A 27,268-nucleotide genomic window follows, 5' to 3' on the forward strand; every position below is an offset into this window, starting at 1 on the left:
AGCAGATTGCCTTACAAGAAATAACGAAGGAGGGGCCGGGCGCGGTGGCTCACGCCTGTAATCCCAGCACTTTGGGAGGCCGAGGCGGGTGGATCACGAGGTCAAGAGATCAAGACCATCCTGGTCAACATGGTGAAACCCCGTCTCTACTAAAAATACAAAAAATTAGCTGGGCATGGTGGCGCGTGCCTGTAGTCCCAGCTACTCAGGAGGCTGAGGCAGGAGAACTGCCTGAACCCAGGAGGCGGAGGTTGCAGTGAGCCGAGATCGCGCCATTGCACTCCAGTCTGGGTAACAAGAGCGAAACTCCGTCTCAAAAAAAAAAAAAAAAAAAGAAATAACGAAGGAAGTTCTTCAGGCAGAAAGCAAGTGACACCACACAATACTGTAATTTGAATCCACACAAAAAAACGAAGAGTGCTGGTAAAGGTAATTATGTAGGTAAGTACAAAAGAAAGCATAATTGCATATTTCATCTTTTTTATTCTCTTAACTGAATTAAAAAGCAATTCCATAAAACAATGTGTGCATGTGTCTGTATTGTTTCTATATAACATATAGAAGTGTTACATGTTTGACAAAAACAGCATAAAGGAGATGAGTGGGAACAAAACTGTATTGAAGTAAGGAAATGATCAGATAGTAACTTGATCCACAGGAAAAAATGAGAAGAATCAGGAATGGTAAATAAGAGGGCTGATATAGGCCGGGCGCAGTGGCTAACGCCTGTAATCCCAACACTTTGGGAGGCTGAGGTGGGTCAAGAGATCGAGACCATCCTGGTCAACAAGGTGAAACCCTGTCTCTACTAAAAATACAAAACTTAGCTGGGCATGGTGGTGCGTGCCTGTAGTCCCAGCTACTCGGGAGGCTGAGGCAGGAGAATTGCTTGAACCCAGGAGGCAGAGGTTGCGGTGAGCCAAGATTGTGCCACTGCACCCCAGCCAAAACTCCGTCTCAAAAAAAAAAAAAAAGGGCTGATATATAACAAACTCTACAAATATACACTTGCTCAGCCGGGCGCAGTGGCTCACACCTATAATCCCAGCATTTTGGGAAGCCAAGGCAGGTGGATCACCTGAAGTCGGGAGTTTGAGACCAGCCTGACCAACATGGATAAACACCGTCTTTACTAAAAATACAAAAAAATTAGCCAGGCGCGGTGGTGTATGCCTGTAATCCCAGCTATTTGGGAAGCTGAGGCAGGAGAATTGCTTGAACCCAGAAGGTGGAGGTTGCAGTGAGCCAAGATCACACCATTGCACTCCAGCTTGGGCAACAAGAGCAAAATTGTCTCAAAATAAACAAACAAAAAATAATACACTTTCTCTCCTTTTATTCCTCTCAGCTTCTTTTTTGTTTGTTTGTTTTTTGGAGATAGAGTCTCACTCTGTCGCCCAGGCTGGGGTGCAGTGGTGTGATCTCAGCTCACTGCAACCTCTTCCTCCCAGGTTCAAGCGATTCTCCTGTCTCAGTCTCCCAAGGCTAATTTTTACTATTTTTATTGGAGATAGGTTTCACCATCGTAGCCAGGCCGTTCTCAAACTCCTAGTCTTAAGTGATCCACCTGCCTCAGCCTCCAAAAGTGCTGGGATTACAAGCATGAGCCACTGCACCCAGCCTCGCTCAGCCTCTTAAAAAAATCACATAGGTTATATATAGCATTGTATAATCTTGCATAAAGTCATAACTATATAATTATATAATAATAATTATGCTTTAGTTTATAACATGTAGATATATATATCATAATAGCACAAAAATGGGGTGAAGCAATGTAGCTGTATAGGAGTAAAGTTTCTATATTTCACTTAAATTAAATTAGCATTAATCTGAAGTAGATTGTGATAAATTAAGATGTGTATTGTAAGCCCTAAAATAACCACGAAGCACATAATTTTAAGATATATAATTAAAATGTTACACTAGAAAATGTCCACTTGATAAAAAAAAAAGTAGCAAATTACAGTGGAAGAGATAAATAAAAAAGCATGAGACAAATAGTAAAAAAGTAAAATGCCAGATATAAATCCAACCATATCAATAATGTTAATTAAATTAAAATGGATTAAATAATCTAATCTAAAGGCAGAGATGATCAGATTTGGTGTTTTTTTTTTAAGAACCCAACGAAATGCAGGCCGGGCGCGGTGGCTCAAGCCTGTAATCCCAGCACTTTGGGAGGCCGAGGCGGGTGGATCACGAGGTCGAGAGATCGAGACCATCCTGGTCAACATGGTGAAACCCCGTCTCTACTAAAAGTGCAAAAAAAAATTAGCTGGGCATGGTGGCACGTGCCTGTAATCCCAGCTACTCAGGAGGCTGAGGCAGGAGAATTGCTTGAACCCAGGAGGCGGAGGTTGCGGTGAGCCGAGATCGCGCCATTGCACTCCAGCCTGGGTAACAAGGGCGAAACTCTGTCTCAAAAAAAAAAAAAAAAAAAAAAGAACCCAACGAAATGCTATCTACAGGAGACATTTTAGACTCAAAGAAACAAATAGGTTAAAATGCTTTTAAATGAGCAAAGATTATCATGCAAATAGCAACCAGAGAGAGCTATAGTGGCCATACTAATTTCAGACTAAATAGACTTTAGGACACAAAACAAAAGTTATTGAAAATTAAGATTTGGCTGGGCCCAGTGGCTCACGCCTGTAATCCCAACACTTTGGGAGGCTGAGGTGGGCAGATCATGAGGCCAAGAGATGGAGACCATCCTGGCCAACATGGTGAAACCCTGTCTCTACTAAAAATACAAAAATTAGCTGGGCATGGTGGCGTATGCCTGTAGTTCCAGCTCCTTGGGAGGTGGAGGCAGGAGAATCACTTGAACCCGGGAGGCAGATGTTGCAGTGGGCCAAGATCGCACCATTGCACTCTAGCCTGGTAACAGAGCAAGACTCCATCTAAAAAAAAAAAAAGCAAGAAAGAAAGGAAGGAAATTAAGATTGGCTGGGCATCATGGCTCATGCCTGTAATTCCAGCACTTTGGGAGGCTGAGGCGGGCAAATTACCTAAACTCACAAGTTCAAGACCATCCTGGCCAACATGGTGAAAGCCCATCTCTAATAAAAATACAAAAAAAAAACACCAAGCGTGGTGGCAGGAGCCTGTAATCCCAGCTACTCGAGAGGCTGAGGCAGAAGAATTGCTTGAACCCAGGAGGGGAAGGTTGCAGGGAGCCAAGATTGCACCACTCCACTCCAGCCCGGGCAACGAAGCGAAACTCTGTAAAAATAAAATTTTTAAATCCCCAATTTCCATGTCCAAGTAACAAAATAACAGAGGCTACTCCCTTTACATGGCAGATGATAGAAAGTATCTTTGATTGGTCCCCTTCTGCAACCAATCAGACATTTGCATAGGGTGTAATTTGTAACTTCAATTCAGCCTCTGATTGGTTGCCTTCCACAACCAATCAGACTGGTCACAGGATACCACTTCTTTTACCTAGGGAGTAAACCAAATAACCAATGGGAAACACCTGGAGGCTATTTAAACCCCGGAAAATTGCGTAACCAGCACTCTTGAGCTGCTTGCTCTAGCCTGCTCCCAGTCTGTGAAGTGTACTTTCATTTCAACAAATCTGTGCTTTTATTGTTTCATTCTTTCGTTGTGCTTTGTCCACTTCTTTGTTCAAAATGCCAAGAACCTGGACCACTTCACCAGTAACAACAGTAGCTGAAGTCCTAGCTAGAGCAATCAGACAAGAGAAAGATATAAAGGGGATCCAAATTGGAAAGGAAGAAGTCAAATTATCTCTGTTTACTGATGATATGATCTTGCATTTGTAAAAACTGGAATATGCCACAGGAAAACTATTAGAACTGATATATTCAGTAAAGTTGCAGGATACAAAATCAACATACAAAAATCAGTAGTATTTATATTACTATATGCCAACAGTGAACAATGTGCAAAAGAAATATAAAAAGTAATCCCATTTACAATAGCCACACATAAAATTAAATACCTAGGAATTAACCAAAGAAGTAAAAGATCTCTATAATGAAAACTATGAATGAAATTGAAGAGGACACCAAAAAATGGAAAAATATTCCATATTCATGGATTGGAAAAATCAATATTGTTAAAATTTCCATACTACCCAAACAGATTAAAAGCAATCCGTAGGCTGGGTGCGGTGGCTTACTCCTGTAATCCCAGCACTTTGGGAGGCTGGCGGATCAAGAGATCAGGAGTTTGAGACCAGCCTGGCCAATATAATGAAACCCCATCTTTACTAAAATTACAAAAAGTTAGCAGGGCGTGGTGGTGGGCACCTGTAATCCCAACTACTCAGGAGGTTGAGGCAGAAAAATAGCTTGAACCCAGGAGGCAGAGGTTGCAGTGAGCCTAGATTGCACCATTGCACTCCAGCCTAGGCAAAAAAAGTGAAACTTTTAGGAAAAAAAAAAAAGATTCAAAAATAAATAAGTAAATAAATAAAAGCAATCCCTATCAAACTATCAATGACATTCTTCACAGAAATAGAAAAAACAATTCTGAAATTTATATGAAACCACAAAAGACCCAGAACAGCCAAAGAGATGCAAAAATCCTTAAGAAAACACTAGAAACTGAATTTAGCAGCATATTAGAAGGATTATACATCCCAACTAATTGGGCTTTGTTTCTGGAATGTAAGGTTGATTGAACATCCAAAAATCAATCAATGCGCTGGGCATGGTGGCTTACACCTGTAATCTCAGCACTTTGGGAGACTGAGGCTGGCAGATCACAAGATCAGGAGTTGGAGACCAGCATGGCCAACACAGTGAAACTCCGTCTCTACTAAAAATGCAAAAAATTAACTGGGCATGGTGGCAGGCGCCTGTAATTCCAGCTACTCAGGAGGCCGAGGCAGGAGAACTGCTTGAACCCGGGAGGCGGAGGTTGCAGTGAGCTGAGATCTCACCATTTGCATTCCAGCCCGGGTGACAGTTTAAGAATCCAACTCAAAAAATAAATAAATAAATAACATGTAATACACCACATTAATAGAAGAAAAGGGAAGAAACCATATGTTTATCTCAATTGATGCAGAAAAAGCATTTGACAAAAGTCAATACACATTCATGATTTAAAAGACTTAAGCTAGAAATAGAAGGGAACTTTCTCAATATGATAAGGGGCATTTATGAAAAGCTCACAGCTAACATAATACTCAATAGTGAAAAATTAGAAGCTTTTCCTCTACAATCAGAAAGAAGACAACGATGTGCAAGGATGTTTTACCATTTCTATATAACATCGTACTGGAAATTCTAGCCAGAGCAATTGAGCAAGAAAAAAAAAAAAGGTATCCAAATAGGAAATGAAAAAGTAAAATTATCTCTATCTGCAGGCCACATGATCTTACATGTAGATAACCCTAAACAGGCCACAAAAAGACTTAGAACTAATAAACAACTTCAGCAAAGTTTCAGGATACACAATCAACACACAAAAGTCAGTTCCAGCTCCTCAGCAGGCTGAAGCAAGAGGATTGCTTGAGCCCAGAAATTTGAGCCTGTAGTTATGACTGCAAATGTAAATAGCCACTGCACTCCAGCCTAGGTAACACAGCAAGACCCTGTCTAAAAAAAAATATATATATATATATATATATGCAAAGGACTTGAATAGACATTTCTCCAAAGATATACAAATGGCCAATAAGCCATTGATTAGAAAAATGCAAATCAAAACTACAGTAAGATACCACTTCACACTCTTTAGACTATTACTAAAAACAAACAAGATAAACAGAAAATAACAAGTATTGACAAGGACGTGGAAAAATTGGAACCCTCCTACCATGAAGATGGAATTGTAAAACAGTACATTTCCTACAGAAAAATTTTTGGCAACTCCTCAAAAACGTAAACATAAAATTATCATATGATCCAGTAATTCCACTCTTAGGTTTATATCCAGAGGAAGTGAAACCAGGGACTTGAACAGATACTTCAATGCCAATGTTTATTGCACCATTATTCACAATGTAGTAGTCCCCACTTATCCTTGGGAAATACGTTCCAAGACCCCCAGTAGATGCCTATATATACTATGTTTTTTCCTACATATACAAACCTATGATGAAGTTTAATGTATAAATTAGGCACAATAAGAGAGTCACAATAACTAATAATAAAATAGAACAGTTATAACAATATACTGTAATAAAAGCTATATGAATGTGTTCTCTCTCTGAAAGTATCTGATTGTACCATACCATCAGTAACTAAAACCACAGAAAGCAAGACCGCAGATAAGGAGGGACTACTGGAGTCAAAAAGCAGAAACAACCCAAGTGTCCATCAATAAATGAATAGAAAGGCCAGGCATGGTGGCTCATGCCTGTAATTCCAGAACTTTGGGAGGCTGAGGTGGGCAGATCACTTCAGGTCAGGAGTTCAAGACCAGCCTGGCCAACATGGCATAACCCAGTCTTTACAACTAAAAATACAAAAATTAGCCTGGCATGGTGGCACACACCTGTAGTCCCTTTGGGACACTGAGATGGGAGAATTGCTTAGGCCCAGAAGGCTGAGTGAGTTGTGATCGAACCACTGCACTCCAGCCTGGGTAACAGAGCAAGATCCTCGCTCAAAAAAAATTCACAGTGTAATATATAATAAACCACTGAATTATACTCTTTAAATGGGCAAATTTTCTGGCATATTAACTATATCTCAATAAAACTGTCTTAAGAAGATTTCATATTAATCTTTCACAAGCTCTTCTAAAAAATAGAATAGGATAAAACATTTCTGAAATCATTCCATGAGGCCACAGTTACCCTGATATCAAAGCCACACATAAGCTGGATGTGACGGCATGTGCCTGTAGTCCCAGCTACTCAGAATAATAAGGTGGGACAATCACTTGAACCTAGGAGCTTGAATCTAGCCTCAGAAACATAATGAGACTGTGTATCTAAATAAAATAAACAAAATAAAATTAAATTTTTAAAAAACTAAAAAGATATAGACATCACAAGAAAATTATAGATCAATCTCTTGTTACTATAGATGCAAAAATTATAAACAACACACTAGCAAAACAAATCCAGTGACATAGAGAAAGGATTTAATATAATAACCAAACGAATTTTTCTCAGACATGCAATTATGGTTTAACATCCAAAAAATCAGTTAATATGATGTAGCATATTAATAGAATGATGGACAAAAACCATCTATCAAGATTATAAAAGCTACATGATCATCTTGATAGATGCAGAAAGCATTTCACACCGTTTCCAATTCAATACCTTTTTATGATGAAAAAATTTAAGAGACTAGAAATAGAAAAAAAACTTCAATTTTTTAAAGCACATTTATGAAAAACTCACACCTAAAATCATACTTATTGATAAGTGGATAAAATGTGGTACATCCATACAATGAAATATCACTGGGCAATCAAAAGGAATGAAGTACCAGCTGAGTACAGTGGCTCAGGCCTGTAATCCCAGCACTTTGAGAGGCCAAGAAAGGAGGATCACTTGAAGTCATGAGTTTGAGACCAGCCTGGGCAACATAGAAAGACCATATTTTAATGAGAGTTCCTAAAACTATCATTACAAAAAATAAAAAAATAAAAATTAGCAAGCCATGGTGGTGCATGCCTGTAGTCCTAGGTAACTGGGAGGCCGAGATGGGAGGATCCCTTGAGCTGTTTGAGGTTACAGTGAACCATGATCGTGCCACTGTACTCCAGCCTCCATGTCCTCTGGGTGACAGAGTAAGATTCCCTGTCTGAACAAATAAATGAATAAAGGAATGAAGTACTGATACACACTACATCTTACATCCTGGATGAGCCTTGGAAAACACACTAAGTGAAAGAAGCCAGACCCCCAAAACACATATTGCATGATTCCGTTTATATGAAATGTCCAAAATAGGCAAATCTACAGAGGTGGATAGTAGATTAGTAGTTGCCTTAGGCCTGAGGGGTAGATGGAGGGAGGAAAAATGGAAAGTGACATTTTGGGTATGGAGTTTCTTTTTGGAGGTGATGAAAATGTTCTCAAATTGTAGCTTTGGTTGTAGAACTCTGAGTGCACTAAAAACCACTGGATAGCACACTTAAAATGGGTGAATTATATGTAGCTGTAGTCCCAGCTACTCGGGAGGCTGAGGCAGGAGATATAAGTGAATTATATCTCAGAAAGATATTTTTAAAAGAATTACTAGGCAGGCAAAGTTGCTTGCACCTGTAATCCCAGTTACTTGGGAGGCTGTGGCAGGAGGATCGCTCGAGGCTAGGAGTTTGAGACCAGCCTGAATGGGCAACAAGGAAGTCCCTGTCTTTAAGAAAAGGATATCTGAGCCTGCAGCCCCCAAATATGTAATACTTATTTCTAAATTGTATCATGTATTACTATGCTAAGATACTAAGCATTCACAAAATGAGAAAATAACAAGTGACATTTAAAATAAAAAAAGAAAACTTAGGTATGAAACCTGTAATGATTTAAATGCCTTTCGTTGCAGAGAATCAGGATTTTAACCCCACTATTCCCAGTAGTTATGATGTTCTCAGCTCATTCTATGTACCAAGCTCTTCCTTCACATAATACCTGCCTAACAATCACACAAGTGTGTATTCTTATCATTTCCATTTTTTCCCAAGAAAACTAAAGGTTAAAGAAACAAAGCAAGCCAGACTCAGTGGCTCATGCCTGTAATCCCAGCACTTTGGGAGGCCGAGGCAGGCAGATCACCAGAGGTGAGGAGTTCGAGACCAGCCAGGGCAACATGGTGAAACACTGTCTCTACTGAAAATACAAAAATTAGCCGGGCATAGTGGCATGCGTCTGTAATTCCAGCTACTCACAGGAGGCTGAAGCAGAAGAATTGCTTGAACCTGGGAGGTGGAGGTTGCAATAAGCCAAGATCGTGCCACTGCACTCCAGCCTGGGTGACAGAGCAAGACTCAGCCTCAAAAAAAAGAAAAAGAAAAAGAAACGAAGCAGCTGAAGGTCAACAGAAAAACATTTAACCTTACCTGGAGCTGAGATGAATCAAAAAAAAAAAAAAGAGAGAGAGAGAGAGAAAATAAAATAAAATTTAAAAAGAAAAAAACAGAAAAACAGGCAGCAAGGCTAGGACCTGGCCTGGGAACTCCTGGCCTCCAAGCCCTGCTGTCATGGTCTCAACCCTCTGAAATGAAGTGTTCCTCCGAACTGCACCAAGAAGGCCAGTTCCTAGGAAACATGTCTCCCAGCTGTCTGCCATTTCATAAAACATAAAAAAAAAATGTTCCTAGTAGGGTAGAATTTGAGTTAAAACCCAGGAACAAACTCTTGTGATTTGATTGCTTGGAAATTCATATTCCTGGGGTAAATTTAGAGGCAGAAGCCTCTCACAAGCAGTAGGAAAACAAGCAAGATAGAAAAGAAATTCAGGAGCAGGATGTACTCAGTAGCCAACATTAAGGACTGTCTAGAGCAGTGTTTGGCATGTAGCAGGTGCTCAATACATATTTGTTGAATAAATGAATGACCCTAAGCACTATCCTACCCTGGAGAGAAGGTCTGATACAAGGTAGACATGCACTGCACTAGAAAAGAAATTTCAAATGCCAAATACCAAAACCCTTAATGGAGAAGAGTTCCAGGGAGATGGGAACCACCCTCCTTCCGGTTTGGGGTTGAATCTCTGAAGGGACATAGGCAGCATATACCAATGTAGGGCACCATCTGGCATCAAGAAGAAAGGCAGGATGCTGGCTGCAAATGACTACTCATGCTGCAATGGCCCTGCTCCCAGGGAACCTCTGAAAGCAGTCTTCTGCCAGATGAGTATGAGCCTGAGCAAGGCAGATTGCCCAGATATGAAGGTATGAATAAAGAAAAGTGAGGCTGGGTGCAGTGGCTCAGGTCTGTAATCCCAGCACTTTGGGAGGCCGAGGCAGGCGGATCACCTGAGGCCAGAAGTTTGAGACCAGCCTGGCCAATTTTTGTATTTTTTTATTTTGAGTAGAGATGGCATTTCGCCATGTTGCCCAGGCTGGTCTTGAACTCCTAACCTCAAGTGATCTGCCCTCCCAAAGTGCTGGGATAACAGGTGTGAGCCATCACGCTTGGCCTTACTTGTATAATTTTTTAAAATTTTAAGCCAAAAGAAAAAATTCCAGAAAAGTCTCATCAACATAGTCAAAAACTCAAAAGCATAGGACATACCAGAACTCAGAAGAGGAATATACAAAAGGGACACCAGCCATGCATGGTGGCTCATGCCTGTAATCCCAGCACTTTGGGAAGCAGAACTGGGCAGATCTTCTGAGGTCAGGAGTTCAAGACCAGTCTGGCCAACATGGTGAAATCTGTCTCTACTTAAAAAAAAAAAATAATACACAAATTAGCTATTAGTGGTGGCACATGCCTGTAGTCCCAGCTACTCGGGAGGCTGAGGCAGGAGAATTGCTTGAACCCAGGAGGTGGAGGTTTCAGTGAGCAGAGATCACAGCACTGCGCTCTAGCCTGGGTGACAAAGCAAGAGTCTATCTCAAAAAGAAAGAAAGAAAGAAAGAAACTCCATCTCTACAAAAAATATAAAAATTAGCTGGGCGTGATGGCAGGCACCTGTAATCCCAGCTACTAGGGAGGCTGAAGCAAGAGACTCACTTGAACCCAGGAGGAGGAGGTTGCAGTGAGCTGAGACCACACAACTGTACTCTAGCCTGGGCAACAGGAACGAAACTCCATCTCAAAACAAAAGTGGCGGGGAGGGCACCAAGAGAAGACCAAGGGCACAAAAATAAAGAACGGGCCACATTTGCAACAAGAATCCTGCTCAGGCAAGATCACTGAGAGGTATGGGGTTGGCAGGACCCAAAATGGGTGTGCACCCACCCCAGGCAAGTCTCCTTCCCAACGTTGCTGCTCAGTGTCATTCACCATTCTTGGGGTCCCCACCGTGCCTCTCCCTGCTGGGCACTCAGTATCCCAGGGCCACTATGACCTGGTCTGGGATGAGAATGTAGTAAACCTGCTCTCCATGTATCAGTTATGCTAAGCAGCCTTACTGTTAGCACTGTGGTCAGTGGTGTCATGGTCACAAAAAGCTACCACGAGCAGGCTTTCCTGCCCCTACACCTGCAATGCACTTCCTGCCTCTTCCCTCCACATCTCTTCTTCTTCATGAACTCAGCAGACAATGAGGTTAGCCCTGGGGATCTCTTGTCACATCTGTGTATGGGTCTAGTCTTGGCTTCCTAAAGGTGTGGCTTATGCTGCTGGGGTTTTAAGAGGTTTGTCTTGAGACTAAACAGGCAAGGAAGGCTTCTCTATGAACCCTATGACAGGCTGGTATAGCTAATGAGGGCTATTGGGCTTGCTCTGGGATGCCCTTGTTGTACACCTGCTTAGAGAGAGGGAGTGGGCAGCAACTTTAGATGAGATCCTAGTGAGACAGACCAAGCCTTCAACTCCAGGAGAAACACCTGGGTCCACCCACTGCCAAGGCTTCTCCACAGGGAGGCCACAATTGGCTATGGATGACTCTGAGTCCCATCCCTCCCCAGTGTTTCTTGATGGGTTACATGGAGTTCTTGCCCTTGAGAAGCCTGGCAAGTGAGCCCCAGTAGCTACTGATAGTTTCTCGGCACTGCTTTGCTATGAGACAAGGAGGGGGCAAGCTCTTCCTTGCACCTGCCCCCAGCGCTAAGTTTTTGGACTGCTATGCTTTAAATGTTTGTGTCTCTTCCAAAATTTATGTTGGAACTCAAACTCCAATGTGATAGTATTAAGAGGAGGGGCCCTTCAGAGGTGATTAAGTCATGAGGGCAGAGCCATAATGGATGGGATCAGCAGCCTTATAAAAGAGGTGGAGAGAACTAGCTAGGCTCTTCTTTGCCCTCTGTCCCTCCTGCCAAGTGAGGACACAGCATTCGCCCCCTCCAGAAGTTGCAGCAATAAGATCATCTTAGAAGCAGAGACCTGACCTTCACCTGACACCAAACCTGCTGATGCCTTGATCCGGAGCTTCTAGCATCCAGAATGGTAAGAAAATAAATTTCTGTTCTTTATAAATTACCCAGTCTCAGGCATTTCGTTATAGCAACAAGAACAGACGAAGACATGGACTAAGGCCACAGCCACAGGCAGACGCTCCATGTCATGGTGAAGGTATACTCATGGAAGATGGAATGGGACCAGCAGCCAAGACCTGGCTGGGAAGCAAAGGAACTCGGGGGCTCTAGGGTAGAATATGGCAGTTAAGCACACTTGTGGTCCCAGAACAGAAGAAGGGGCCCCAGAAGCAGGACTCTGGGAGGAAAGAGTCTGGGAGGATGGGGCAAAGTCAGAGCTCAAGGCTGCTGGAATATGTTCTTCTCTTCCTGGACAAGCAAAGACTCAGGCCCAGGAGCCATCCTCTACTATTTGGAGCACACGCCCTGGAAATCATCCTGGCCCACCCTGCATTTTCTATCTCACTTGGATACCAGGTTCTCCTGGGTGTAAGATAGAGTCAAAGAGGCTGCACATAGAAAGGGTTTTAAAGGGGCATTTTCACATGCTGGCCAGCAGCAGGAATCCTGCAGATGGCCCTGATGGTGTACAGTGAGCTTTTCACCTGGTTGGGGACCCTGGAAGGGTATAACTCCTGGTCAGCAGTCAAACCTGACTGTGCCTCTACTCCTGGTGACTCCTGGGAAAGAGGTAATAATTTCACCATGCATCCAAAAACATGTCTTTACAAGTACTGTTGGCTGGGCGCAGTGGCTCTTGTCTATAATCCCAACACTTTGGGAGGCTGAGGCGGGCAGATCACTTTAGCCCAGGAGTTCAAGACCAGCCTGGGCAACATGGGAAAACCTCATCTCTACAAAAAAAAAAAAAGAACAAAAAAATATATATATATCTATACACACACACACACACACACACACAAAATTAGCCAGACATGGTTATGCACACCTCTAGTCCAAGCTACTTGGGAGGCTGAGGTGGAAGGATTGCTTGAGCCCGGGAGATTGAGGCTGCAGTGAGCTGTGATGGTACCACTGCACTCCAGCCTTGGCAATAGAGCAAGACCCCATCTCAAAAACAGAGAGGAAGTACTGCTGCTACCTCTCCTCAAGGGGCAATGACTATTTTGGTGCACTTCCATAGTGGCAGGAGCAGCTGGCTGGACAAACAGCCCCAAAGTGGGGAGGTGCAGGGAGCTCCTATTGGAGACCAGAGGAAAAAGCTGGGGAGGAGTTAGAGGGGTCAGGAGAGGCAGACTCTGAACAACCAGCCCCAGCAGTCATAGCAGGAGGATGTCCTGGCTAAAAGTAGGCTGTGTGTACCATTGCCAGAACACATCCCTTTGCACCCCTCCATGCTTCTGGGCCATCTTCCACTGAAAAGAAACATCCTGTTTCTTTGACCACGAGCCTCAGGGCCTTTGCATGTGTCGTTCCACCTGCCTAGAAGGCTTGACCCCCTTTCCTCTCCACCTGCCTGTTTCCTTGACACCTACTCACCCCTCAGACACAAGCCACACACATGTCTTCACCTGGCATCACTGCCTCAGGACTCTTCCTCACCCCTCAGACACATGCCCCATACCTGTCTTCACCTGGTGTCACTACCTCAGGGTTGCTACTCACCCCTCAGACACATGTCACATGCATGTCCTCACCTGGCATCACTGCCTCAGGGCATTAGTCTTCATGGCTTCTGGTCCTACTCCTTCAATAGCATTTTGATTTGTGTGTGATTAAAGTCAGTCTCTCCCACTAGGCCCTTATCTCCTTGAGAATAGGGCTGCACAAACTTTGCTCACCACTGCATCCCTGACCCTAGCATCTCACCTAGGAAAGACAGAGTGGAAGTTTCCATTAGCCTGGGTCCCTCAGGTACTCTAAGACTTCGCCTCTCCCAGTCTCGGAGTACCTGAGAGTCATCCCCAAAAGAGGTACTTGACAGAGGCTGCCTATTAACTGGCCTTCCCCCTTTCTTCTGCACACGCAGCTGAGGGATCTGAGGAGCCCATGAAAATGCAAGGTGATCCCAGTAATGAAAAGGGACTGGCAAGAGCAGCACAATTCCATCACCTATGAAAGCAGAGACTGAGATGAGCCCTGCAGGGACAGCTCTAAACTGGAGAAACTGAGCTCAGTGGACAAAAGGGACTGAAAAACTCAAGACCCTTGGGAGTCAGGCTAGAATAGGATGAATAGGTCCCTGGGGTTAGTCCTGCCTTGAGAGAGAAGGGGGAGAGAGGGGAGGGTAAAACAAGTGAGGAAGATGAATTTACCTTTCAGAATTTCCCCCGAGTTCATCTCTTATCTCAGTCTCTCCTGTGTAACTGCAGAGGCTGCTTTTAGGACCACTCCCCAGATCTGCAGAAGGGTCCTGTGCAGACCATGTATGATGCAGCCCCACCTGCACTGCAGCTCAGAGCTGGTGCTGGCCCCTGGCCCACATTGAGCCTCTCAGAGTCACTCTCCTGGAAATCTAAAAGGGGAGAGAAAGGAGAGCAGGCAGAGGAGCATGTGAGCCATGGGTTGCCAAGATCCAACAGCCTGGAGAAGTCCAAATGGCCAGGTTACAGAAAGAGAAAGAAACAAGGAGATTAAGAAAGTAGGGGGTTGGGTGCAGTGGCTCATGCCTGTAATCCCAACAATTTGGGAGACCAAGGCAGGCGGATCACTAGAGGTCAGGAGTTCGAGACCAGCCTGGCAAACATGGTGAAACCCCATCACTACTAAAAACAAAAAAATTAGCCATCCATGGTGTTGGGCGCCTGTAATCACAGCTGCTCGGGAGGCTGAGGCAGGAGAATCACTTGAATCCAGGAGTCAGAGGCTGCAATGAACTGAGATCGTGTCATTGCACTCCAGCCTGGATGACCGAGTGAGACTCTGTCACAAAAAAAAAAAAAAAAAACATGAAAGAAAGAAAGTAGATACAGGGGATGGTTTCCTTGATTCCTTATCCTTGTCCAAAACCTGGCTGCAAACTACCCTTGAGTTCCAAAGGATACCACTCTGATCTCATAATATCACCCACTTTTGACCTGGGGCTGTCCAAGTTGGATTGTGATATTTTCCCCTAGATGTGTTCCTTGATCCATCAAGTATACCCTACTCAGCTTCCCCCACTGACTTCAAGGCCCTAGGGAGCCCAAACCTGGGTCTGAGAAGAGGTTCCATTCCCAAACAAAATACTTTTTAAGATCTCTTATGGACAATGAACAAAATCATTGATCTTTGTCCTCAAAAAGTTTTTATGTCTGATAATTCCATCATGTTATAGACTCAAGTTTTCCCAAGAAAAGAGCTCCTACAAGTCCAATGGTCAACACTATTTCAGTATTGAAATACTGAAATAGGGGGAGGGAAGGGGGTAAGTGATGGTACTGTGCATGGTGGTGCCCATATGGAGACGTCTACTGAGCACTGGAGAACCTGAGCTGAAGAGAGGTTTGGAACCATCAGCATGCAGTACCTCTCAAGCAGAAGCCCTGGGTGGCGCCCAGTGAGAGGGAGAAGAAAGATGGCTCAGGGCTGAGTCCTGGGACTTAGGCGGGCAGAGCAAGTGGTGTCACAGTGGAGAATGAGAAGTAAACAAGGAGGCGATACAGAAACCTAGAAGGGAATTTCCAAGAGAGTGTGGTCAAAAGGGTCTGAGCCCCATAAGAAGGTTTACACAGATAAAGACAGGCGAGCATTCACTGAACCTGGCCATTAGGTTTTCCCTGAAGCCCTGGGAGAAGCATCAGTGTGGGGTGTGGGGTGTGTGTGTGTGCTACCTGCATGTGCATGTGTTAGGGAGGAGCAGCCATCACCTGAAGCTCAGGCCTGCCCAGCCACAAAAGAAATCCTGTTGAAGGCTGGCAGGACATCAGCACTCTGAGACCCACAGTGGGAACTGTGAAGAAGTCTGGCCCTTCCACTATGTAGCTTTAGCTGAGGCTTCTGTGCTTATCCAGTCTGTGGGATCCAACTAGCCTGACTGTTGTATTTCCCCTGTGAACTCAGAGCCTGCACAAACTCTGATACACAGCAGGGGCTACATGTTTGTTGACTGAATGGACAAAGAAACAACATTCTCAAAATGCTATATGCACTGGGGAGCAAAGCTTTCTCTGAGGATAAAGCAGGGTCTCTGCAAAGCTAATTTGTTAGGGTAGGGGGAGTTGGTGGTGCTGCCTCTATCCCACATGCCTAAACTCACCCCCACTGCATGCCATCGAATAATAATCAATACACTTTATCAGAATCACTTACATGGTATGGGTCTTATTCCTGATGGCTGTGTGCTCCATATGCATCGAGAACATGTCAGCTGGTTTACAGTTATTCCTCCACATCTATGGCAGTTGGAGGAAGAAAGGGATGACCAATCTCTGTCCTCATTCTTCCTACTATACCCTGAGGCCTCTGGGGCCTGGCTCAGAGTGAGTGCACTATAAAAGTGGGCTGTTCCTAGTAGTCTCACTGTGGCAGAGGCTTTGCCACCAAACTCCATCCTGTGAGGCCTGGGCTCTTCTGGTCCTGGAGCCTTATACCTCAAGGCTACTCTGAAGCTGCCCACTCCCACTCCCCACCCTTAGTCTACGCTCCCAGAGGCCTGTGCCCGGCAACAAGGGCAGGAAGTATGCCATTCTTACCAACTGGATGCCCTGACCCTTCACTGGACACATAAAAGCTTTCTTATTCCAAAGTAGCCAGGGAGATTCACCATGCAGAGGCTAGAGCTAGGAAACCCAGGCTCCTCTTCCCTGTCCAGCCCCTGACTTGCTGTGGGGTGCTTGGAAATGCCCATTACCTCTCTGGAATTAGTATTTCCATCCCACCAGTGATCTTAACCCTCTATTGACCAGAGCTACACAGAATTTAAAAAACAAAACAAAACAAAACAAAACAAAAACAGTGTATTTTAAAATTTTCTCAGCTACTACTAAGAACTGTTACTATCTTTTCAACAGCATATCACTATCTGAACTTATTTTTTCCTGAGCCACGAGTAGGGACTAAGGAAAAGGAAGCTGAAGGAGCTTGACTGAGGCCCACGTTCCCTGCCAAACTTTGCTGGGAGGCTCAGCTCTGGTACTCTTGGGGTTGCTTCCCCTCCATTTTACAGGCCTGAGAGCCTACTAGTCTATTCTTTGCCATGAGACTTTGCAGTTCCTCCAACTAGAGGCAGAGTATATTTTTTCCAGAGTCAATGCTCACGTGGGACTGCAGGGAGCACAGGAGGCTTTCCAAAAGGGCAAAGCTTCTAGTTTCCTCTTTCTTCTTGTCTCTGAAAACAAGTTATCAGCACTAACAGGCAGGCTCAGCGCAGTGAGCCAGGGTCTTGGCATTGGAAGGAGAGGTGTTGCCCCCACCAAGAGTCCCCACCAGGCTCTCTGACAAAACTGAGAACAGGGAGAACATGTTCGCTTTCTTCACTCAACACTCAGGGAGGTAGAGGTTTTGTTTGTTTTTTACTATCTAGAAAAGGAGATGATTATGTGGCTCTAGCATCTGTCCCTGGAACCTTGGAGGGTCTTCCCAGGGCTCCTCATTCCCAACTGGGACCTAGGTAGGGACAGCACAGAGGCTGGTGCCTGCTGCTCTTCAGTCTGTTTCCACAGCTCAAACCAGAGTAAACAACAGAATGGCCATGTAGGTGTTACGAATGACAGCACGAACCCTTGGGTGGGCTCCAAAACACCCTAATCAAGCTGGGGAGGAAGGGGTCGGGTGGAGGGAGGCAGTGTGGCAAACCTGGTCTGTTTGGAGCACCAGATCAAGCCTGCCTGTTCTGCTCCCTTCCTCCCTTTCTTCCACCGGTTTAGCCTGCATCATAGCTCCCCAAAAGTGCACTGGCAGGAAACCCCCTCTGACTCTACCCTATAGGTGGTGTATCTCAGACTGCCAGGCAATCAGTGCTAAGTACCATCATTTGCAAAAAGTGCTTTCAGCACAGGAGGGGGGCTGAGATGAGTGCTTGGCCATTGGGAAGCTCCTATTCCAGTCCGCTGGCTTCCGAGGCAGTTTCATGTGCTACAGCCTGCATCCTGGTTCCTAAGCCCAGAGAAATATACATCCCAAAGTCAAATTATGGTATCTCTGTTCAGCTGCCCAACAGCAAAATCACAACACCAGAGCTGCAGCCCCAGACCTGGAACTCCTTCTCTCCTGCCCTCTTTCCCAGTACCCAAAATCTGTCAAGGGGGTGTCCCACTCCACTGTCACTCCAGCTGAAGGCCAACACCCTTTACCTGGCTTCATGAAGTTTATTCAACAGGAGTGAGGGCTAAAGAGTCAAAGTGACACTTTTCCCATAGTGAGAGACTATTCTCTGTGGTTCTGGTGGCCTGAGCTTCATCTCCGACTAGCTGAAAATTCTAGAGCCAATAGAATGGGCCACGCCTTTCAAGTGAACTCTCCAGTCTGAGCCTCAAATTCCATAATCTGTTTTAGCAGCTGTATGTGAAGACAAGGAGGCTGGACCACAGTAGGCCTCTGAGTCCTCCAAGCATCCCCTACTGAGTCAGAGCTCCCAGAGGCAGGGACTACACCCTTAATCAGGTTTAACTCAAACATGTCTGGGGTAGGAAATCAGGGCATAATCTACCTGTTCACCTTTCTACCCTCAGCCCTGGGCATGGAACGAGACATCAACTAGTAGGCACTTAATGCCAGGCCTCATGCTGAGTGTTTTCATTTCCAGCGTTTCATTTGAAAAGGTAAATATTTGTTGAATTGAATGCACTTGATTCACTCTCTTGGAACCTTAGTATTGCCTCAATTTCCTCCTCCCCCTTATCTCTTTTTCAGGGTACTTGTAGGAACCAGGTGGCATTAATATTAAAGCACTTGCAGGTGAAGTGCTACTTTATTTTTCCGGCCCAGACTTGAATACACAGCTGCCTACCTAATATCTCACTTGGATGCCTCTAAAAAACAGCTTGTCCAAAAACAAACTCCTGGTCTAGGCCCATTCCTTCCCCTCCCTGTGTACACCAGATGCCCAGGCCAAAACTGAGAGCATCTCCTAACTCCTCTCTCCAACTCTTTACAGCTAACCCTTCAGCAATCGTTTTGGCTCAATTTCCAGAATATATTCAGAAGTTGAGCACTTTTCACCACTCTTACTACTCAGCTCCTTCCCACCTCCCTGTCCTGTGACCCCCATGTAACCCCCACGATCATCCTCTCATGCCTGAATGCTATTGCTTCTGCCCTTGACCCTCTCAGTCTTAGCAACATAGAGAAAAACAACTTATACATTTACCATTTTGTTGCAGCAATCCTACTTGTAGGAAACTATCTCACAGGCACACTGGCAAAATTTAAAATGCTGTATTTACCAGATTCCTCACTGTGGTTCTATTTGTAAGGGCAAAAAACTGGACACAGCCCAAAGTCCATGGATAAACCATGGCACGTCTACATGGTGAGACACAGTGCAGAAGCAAAAAAGGAATCAAGAGGATTTCTATATTCTGCTACAGGGTAATCTTCAAGATTGATCATGGAGGAAAAAGCAAAGTATAGAAGAGTACTTAGAGTCTCCTACCTTTTACATAAAAAAGAAAGGTAAACAAATATATTTTTCCCTTAAATTTGCAAAGAGAAACAGTAGAAAAAATCTGATAGAAATTGTTTCTTATCAGAAAGGCAGAGAGAATAAAGTAGAGGGAACAAGATGGAATTAGACTTCTCTCAGTATACCTTGTTTTATTTAGAATCATATGAAAGCTTTACATAATTTTTTTTTAAAGTACGGTAGATGCCATTGTTGTTTTCAGTTCTTTACTTTCCATCAATTTCTGTTCTTTGCCATGTGACTCTGCAGTTCCTCCAACTAGAGACGGAGTATATTTTTTTCCACCTGTGGCAGACTGTATTTTCCAAAAAATACAGCAAGATTTCCAGTCCCACATGTTCTTACAGAGTCCATATGCCCACTCCTTTGAAACCTGGGCAGGATCTTGTGACTGCCTTAGTGAACAGAATGTGGCAGAAGTGACACTGCATGTCTTTTGAAACTAAATCATAAAAGTCAGTACAGTCTTCTACCTGCCTCCCAACCCCTACCTTGCCCTCTTCCACCCCTGGAACTCAGCAACCACATTGTGAGGCCGCCCAAACTAGCCCGCCTGGAGAAATCACATGGAGACACCCTGGGGCTCCCAGCTAACAGCCAGCATCAACTCTCAAACATGTAAGTGATGAGCCTTCAGAAGATTCTAATCTCTGGCCTTCAAGTCTTCCAGCTGAAGCTCCAGACATTGTGGAGCAGAAACAAGCTACATTCTACTGTGCCCTGCCCAAATTCCTGACCTGCAGAATCTGTGACCAGAATAATGGTTGTTTTCCACTACCAAGTTTTGAGGTAGCATGTTACACAGTCATAGTAATTGAAATACAATTATTTTGACTTGGATTTAACAATGAATTGCTTTGACTAAAGGAATGTTACCAGATGTGTCATAATGTCAGAGGCTTGAAATGTGCTGTGCAGTTAGGCACATCCTCTTGTGTGCTCTCATCACCATAAGAAGAACATGTGGCCAGGCATGGTGGCTCACACCTGTAATCTCAGCACTTTGGGAAGCCAAGGTAGGCAGATCATGAGGTCAGAAGATGGAGACCATCCTGGCCAACATGGTAAAACTCTGTGTCTACTAAAAATACAAAAATTAGCTGGGTGTGGTGGCACACACTTGTAGTCCCAGCTACCTGGAAGGCTGAGGCAGGAGAATTGCTTGAACCCGGGAGGCGGAGGTTGCAGTGAGCCAAGATAGCACCACTGCACTCCAGCCTTGTGACAGAGTAAGACTCCATCTCAAAAAACAAAGAAGAAGAAGACAAAGAACATGCCCCAGCTAGACTGCTGTCCAGGGAAGATGAGACACACACAAATCTGACCAGGACCCAACTGCAGCCTGACGCCCAACCTAGATTGGTGAATTCTAGACAACATGCAGATGCATGAGTGAGAATAAAAAATTGCTATTTGAAGCTACTGAGCTTGGGCTGATTTATTGTGCAGAATGACAGTGACAGCGGAAAACCAATCGAAAAGTAATACTTACAAATTAAACACAAATTGGAAAAAAAATAGCTTAATTTTATATCCTCCTAATCAGATAACCACACAAAGAAGAATCATTTCTAATCACTCTAAAACACAGAACTATGTATCTCTGGAAAGAGATAACCTAAGGGCAAAGGAAACCACAAGGAAGTCTTAAACTACTTTCATGAGTATTATCGTTAATAAAGATACCTACATTGCTATTTAGAAGCAATCCATTGAAAGAAGCATCAAGCATGGAGAGTCAGCCCAGTTTAGAGGGCATCTTGAGAATAGAACTGCGTCTTTTTCCTTCTTGTGTTCCTGCTATTGACTGCAATGTTTAATAAATGTTTGGTACATTAAAAAAAAACGTTGAAAGATAATTTTTATAGAAGAATTTCAGCTAATTTTGCAGCCTCTTATTAAATAATGGATCTAGCTAAGGATCATTAGTGAATGCTAAATTCATCAGGCAAAAAGTTGATGAGGACTTCATCATGGATTAATCACTGATACTGCTTGAATCCCCAATCCATCTTTTTTTTTTCCTGAAACAGGGTCTCACTCTGTGACCCAAGCTGGAGTACAGTGGCACGATTACAGCTCACTGCAGCCTTGGCCTCCCAGTTTCAAGTGATCCATCCTCCCACCTCAGCCTCCCGAGTAACTGGGACCACAGACATGTGCCATCAGGCCTGGCTAATTTTTTTGTAGAGATGGGGGTCTTGCTATGTTGCCCAGACTAGTCTCAAACTCCTTGGTTCAAGCATTCTGCCTGTCTCAGCTTCCCAAAGTGCTGAGATTACAGGAGTGGGCCACTGCACCCAGGCTTGAACCAACTTTTCATCAGTAACGTGGGACAAGGAAACAGATGTAGTTCCTCCTTCTGGGATGCAATAGGAAGTACACAGTATCAATGAAGTGTTCTTTCCAAAAAGACTGAATCTATTCTGATCTGGATCTAACTACCAGTTTGTAGAAAATATGGGGACACTAGGAAACAAGTAAAATAACATCAAGATGATGTACTTAGCCAAAACCAAAATGAGAGATAGTCTAGGACAAATGTCCTGGTGTCTTTACCAAATAAGTGGCATTTAAAAACAAAAGGAGGAATGGGGCTGTTAGAAACTTAGAGAACACAGGCCAGGTGCAGTGGCTCACGCCTGTAATCACAGCACTCTGAGAGACCGAAGAGAGCAGATGGATCACCTGAGCTCAGGAGTTTGAGACCAGCCTAACTAACATGGAAAAAACCCTGTCTACTAAAAATACAAAATTAGCTGGGTGTGGTGGCGCATGCCTGTAATCCCAGCCACTCAGGAGGCTGAGGCAGGAGAATCGCTTGAACCTGGGCGGCAGAGGTCACAGTGAGCCGAGATCACACCATTGCACTCCAGCCTGGGCAACAAGAGCAAAACTCCACCTCAAAAAAAATAAAAGAAAGGAACTTAGAGAACACATCAACCAAATGCAATGTGTAGACTTTGTTTCAATACTGTTTGAACAAACTAAAATGTAATTTTTGGGGCCAGGCACAGTGGCTCACACTTGTAACCACTCTGGGAGGCCGAGATGGGCAGATCATCTGAGGTCAGGAGGAGTTCAAGACCAGCCTGGCCAACACAGTGAAACTCTATCTCTAGTAAAAAATACAAAAATTAGGCTGGGTGTGGTGGCTCAAGCCTGTAATCCCAGCACTTTGGGAGGCCGAGGTGGGTAGATCATGAGGTCAAGAGATCGAGACCATCCTGGTCAACATGGTGAAACCCCGTCACTACTAAAATACAAAAAATTAGCTGGGCATGGTGGCTCGTGCCTGTAATCGCAGCTACTCAGGAGGCTGAGGCAGGAGAATTGCCTGAACCCGGGAGGCGGAGGTTGCGGTGAGCCGAGATCGCACCATTGCACTCCAGCCTGGGCAACAAGAGTGAAACTCCGTCTCAAAAAAAAAAAAAAAAAAAAAAAAATTAGCTAGGTGTGGTTGTGGTCACCTGTAGTCCCAGCTGCTCTGGAGGCTGAGGCAGGGAGAATTGCTTGAAACCATGAGGCAGAAGTTTCAGTGAGCTGAGATGGCGCCACTGCACTCCAGCCTGGGCAACAGAGCAAGACTCCATCTTAGAAAAGATAAATAAAATAAAATGTCATTTTTGGTACAATAAAGAAAAATTAAACATAGACTCGGTATTTGGCTATAGTAAGAAATTTAAAAAGTGTGGAGAAATATAGATAAAACAAGTTGGCAAAATACTAATCATTGTTGAAGCTAGGTGATAAGTTCGCAGGAAGGACTTCAGTATACCATCCTTTCTTCTTTTTTTAATTTCTCTTTTTATGTGTGTTTGAAATTTTCATCTGCAGAGCACTTGCTGCTCCTGGAGATACCTACCCTGCAGAGCCAAAGGCCAATGCACCCCAAAGTGAGGCCAGCTTAACATGGCTGACCAGGAAAGGACAAGTCTGCACAAGGGTTTTCTCTGCAGAGCACAGGGGCTGCCATGCTAGGATGCAAGGGGTGGTTGCCTCTCCAATACAACCCTAGCTGTCATGTCACCTGAACTATGAGTGACATAGTCTGAAGGACGACGGGCCTTCCTCTTGCAGCATGAGAATACCCTTCCTACACTGTGAGAACTCTTAGGCAGCTACTCCCACTACCCAGCCATCATCACTCCAAACCTGAGCTGGCAAGGCCTTAGCCTTAAGCATCCAACACTCGTCACCCTACTCCAGGTCAGATGCAGGGGTTTGGAAAGAGGGCTCTCAGGACCCTAGGAAGGGGAGAAGTTCTCACAGCATGGTTCCTGAAATAAGCACATTGTCTTAGTTATTACCCTCAGTTTGTGGAACAGAGTCAGGTTCCAAAAGAGTCTCACTAGGTTGGAAAGGATCTCTTAAGTATAGCCAGAGAAAGCATAGCAGAGACTCACGCAGGCCCCCACATATTCACACTTGGGCTGTGCAAGTCCAGGATGGAAGGTACCAGACTTCGTGTGAAGATGCCCAGCATGAGGCTGGGTAAGTGTGGGCGTAGCTGCCCAAAAGCTCTCATAAAGGTGTAGGAAGGGTGTTCTCATGCTGCAAGAGGGAAGATCCCACGTCCTTCAGACTATGTCACTCCTAGTCCAGGTGACATGTTGAGCCCTGGGCCCTGTTCTCTGAGGCCTCCCTATCCTTTTAGGATACTGACAGCCTTGGGAAGGGCAGTCCAGGCTGGCAAGGGTCTCAGAGTCCCATCACACCCACAGGAGCTAAAGAAGTGAAGTCCAGAGAAGAAAACCAGGATTGAGGAGGTAAGCGCAGGGCCCTCAGCCCTGGCACATAGCAGGCACAGCGAGCACCTGCTAAACCTGTGAACAAAAATAAGGCAGCAGTGCGGGAGGGCAGAGCCAGGACCAGTAGATAGGAGGTGTAAGAAAACCCGTTTCAAGATAACAGCAGAGAACATGGCAGCCCAGAGGGAATGGACCCCAATGGTGTCATTGAGAGCAACTGGAATGAGATTGTTGATAACTCTGATGATACGAATTTAAAGGAGTCTCTTCTTCGGGGCATCTATGCTTACGATTTTGAGATGACTTCCGCTATTCAGCAGAGAGCTATTATTCCCTGTATTAAAGGGTATGATGTGATTGCTCAAGCTCAGTCAGGTACTGGCAAGACAGCCACTTTGCTGTTTCCATTCTGCAACAGTTGGAGATTGAGTTCAAGGAGACCCAAGCACTAGTATTGGCCCCCACCAGAGAACTGGCTCAACAGATCCAAAAGGCAATTCTGGCACTTGGAGGCTACATGGGAGCAACTTGCCATGCCTGCATTGGTGGAACAAATGTTCGAAATGAAATGTAAAAGCTCAGGCTGAAGCACCACATATTGTTGTTGGTACACCTGGGAGAGTGTTTGATATGTTAAACAGAAGATATCTTTCTCCAAAATGGATCAAAATGTTTGTTTTGGATGAAGCAGATGAAATGTTGAGTTGTGGGTTTAAGGATCAAATCTATGAGATTTTCCAAAAACTAAATACAAGTATTCAGGTTGTGTTGCTTTCTGCCACAATGCCAACTGATGTGTTGGAAGTGACCAAAAATTTCATGAGAGATCCAATTCGAATTCTGGTGAAAAAGGAAGAACTGAAGGAATCAAACAGTTTTATATCAATGTTGAGAGAGAGGAATGGAAGTTGGATACACTTTGTGACTTGTATGAGACACTGACCTCATACAAGCAGGCTGTTATTTTTCTCAATACAAGGTGCAAGGTGGACTCGCTGACTGAGAAAATGCATGCCAGAGACTTCACAGTTTCTGCTCTGCATGGTGACATGGACCAGAAGGAGAGAGATGTTATCATGAGGGAATTCCGATCAGGGTCAAGCCATGTTCTGATAACTACTGACTTGTTGGCTCGCGAGATTGATGTGCAACAAGTGTCTTTGGTTATAAATTATGATCTACCTACCAATCGTGGAAACTATATTCACAGAATTGGCAGAGTGGGTTGATTTGGGAGGAAAGGTGTGGCTATAAACTTTGTTACCAAAGAAGACAAGAGGATTCTTCATGACACTGAGACTTTCTACAATACTACAGTGGAGGAGATGCCCATGAATGTGGCTGATCTTATTTAATTCCTGGGATGAGAGTTTTGGATGCAGTGCTCGCTGTTGCTGAATAGGCGATCACAACGTGCATTGTGCTTCTTTCTTTGGGAATATTTGAATCTTGTCTCAATGCTCATAACGGATCAGAAATACAGATTTTGATAGCAAAGCGACATTAGTCGTGAGCTCCTGTGAGGAAAGTCATTGGCTTTATCCTCTTTAGAGTTAGACTGTTGGGGTGGGTATAAAAGATGGGGTCTGTAAAATCTTTCTTTCTTAGAAATTTATTTCCTAGTTCTGTAGAAATGGTTGTATTAGATGTTCTCTATCATTTAATAATATACTTACGGACTAAAAGATTTAAGTACTGTTTAAAATCAGCCAATTATGTTAAACTAGCATATCTGCCTTTATTGTGTTTGTCATTAGCCTGAGTAGAAAGGCCTTTAAAATTTTTTTAGAGAGCATTTGACTGCATTTTGTTTGGTATTGTATTTATTCAATAAAGTATTTAATTAGTACTAAGTGTGAACTGGACCCCGTTGTTAAGCCCCAGCAAGCAATTATCCTAGGTAGGGTTTAATCCCCAGTAAAATTGCCATATTGCACATGTCTTAATGAAGTTTGAATGTTAAATAAATTGTATATTCACTTAAAAAAGAAAGAAAGAAAGAAAGAAAACCCGTTTCAGACAAATAGGAAAAAAGAACTCTCCAGCAGTAGAGTCATCTGCCTGAGAAGAACCAAAGGCTGCTGATCTCAGATATTCACACCAAGGCAGAGCTCCAGCCCAGACAGAGTATGACAGCAGACATTCTGGCATTTGTTGGGGGTTGGATACAATGCTCAAAATAAACGGATATCAGAGCAATCATATAACCTGCTGAAGCCAAACCACACTCCTGAAGGAAGCAGCCTCATATACCAGACTTTGACATTGGAAGAGATCTGGCCTGAGCCCACAGAACCCACAGAGCTGCAAACACTGCAGAGAGCACCACATCTGTCTCTTCATTCTACAAGTTAAGGATTCTGCCTAACTGGAGTCTGCAGATCTAAAGACCCTTTCAGGCTAGCCCTTCCCATGCCCCACCCTTCCCCATCACAAAGCATTTGCCAACCCCAGCTCCCATGGAAATCATGGCACACTGGCCACTGCCAGAGTGCCTGCAGGAAGGGGGCTGAACAACATTCAGGAGATAAGCAGCCGAGCACAGCTGGGAACAGGGAGCCTGCAGCAGGCTCTGCAAGTCTGGGTAGGAGCCTTGCTGGCTGGCCAACTAACTCAGCACAAGGAGGCCATCCACTTTTCAAGAGCCCCTGCCTACCAGAAGCAACCCAGAGACGGGTTGCCAGCCAGTCCCTCTCTCCTGGCTCCAGGCTTGAGTGTACAGTCATCTCGTCCATTCTGAAAAATCTCTGCCACACAATGGAAGAGTAAGGGCTCTTCATTTAGAGCTGCTACAAAGTAAACCAAAAAGTGCACAATGTACTTTTGATTTATGACCTTGTTTTCTATGCTCAATGGGGCTGGAGAACAATGGGAAGCATCACCCTTCCTTTATACACATCTCACAGAAATCATCTGTCAGAGCTGGAAGGAACTGTGGAGATCATCTAGTTAAATCTCTCACTTCACAGATTAGAAAACCAGGGAC

General features: G+C 44.3%; 1 protein-coding gene and 1 pseudogene across 2 annotated transcripts in view; one reads left to right on the forward strand and one right to left on the reverse strand.

Moving 5' to 3' along the window:
* BSN (bassoon presynaptic cytomatrix protein) overlaps positions 1-27,268 on the reverse strand; it is a 113,495-nt gene that overhangs the window by 77,910 nt on the left and 8,317 nt on the right. The window lies entirely within an intron of this gene.
* On the forward strand, positions 24,457-26,131 carry LOC101043359 (eukaryotic initiation factor 4A-II pseudogene; annotated as a pseudogene).

This window comes from Saimiri boliviensis, chromosome 8 (genome assembly GCF_048565385.1).
Source record: "Saimiri boliviensis isolate mSaiBol1 chromosome 8, mSaiBol1.pri, whole genome shotgun sequence".
Classification (NCBI taxonomy): domain Eukaryota; kingdom Metazoa; phylum Chordata; class Mammalia; order Primates; family Cebidae; genus Saimiri; species Saimiri boliviensis.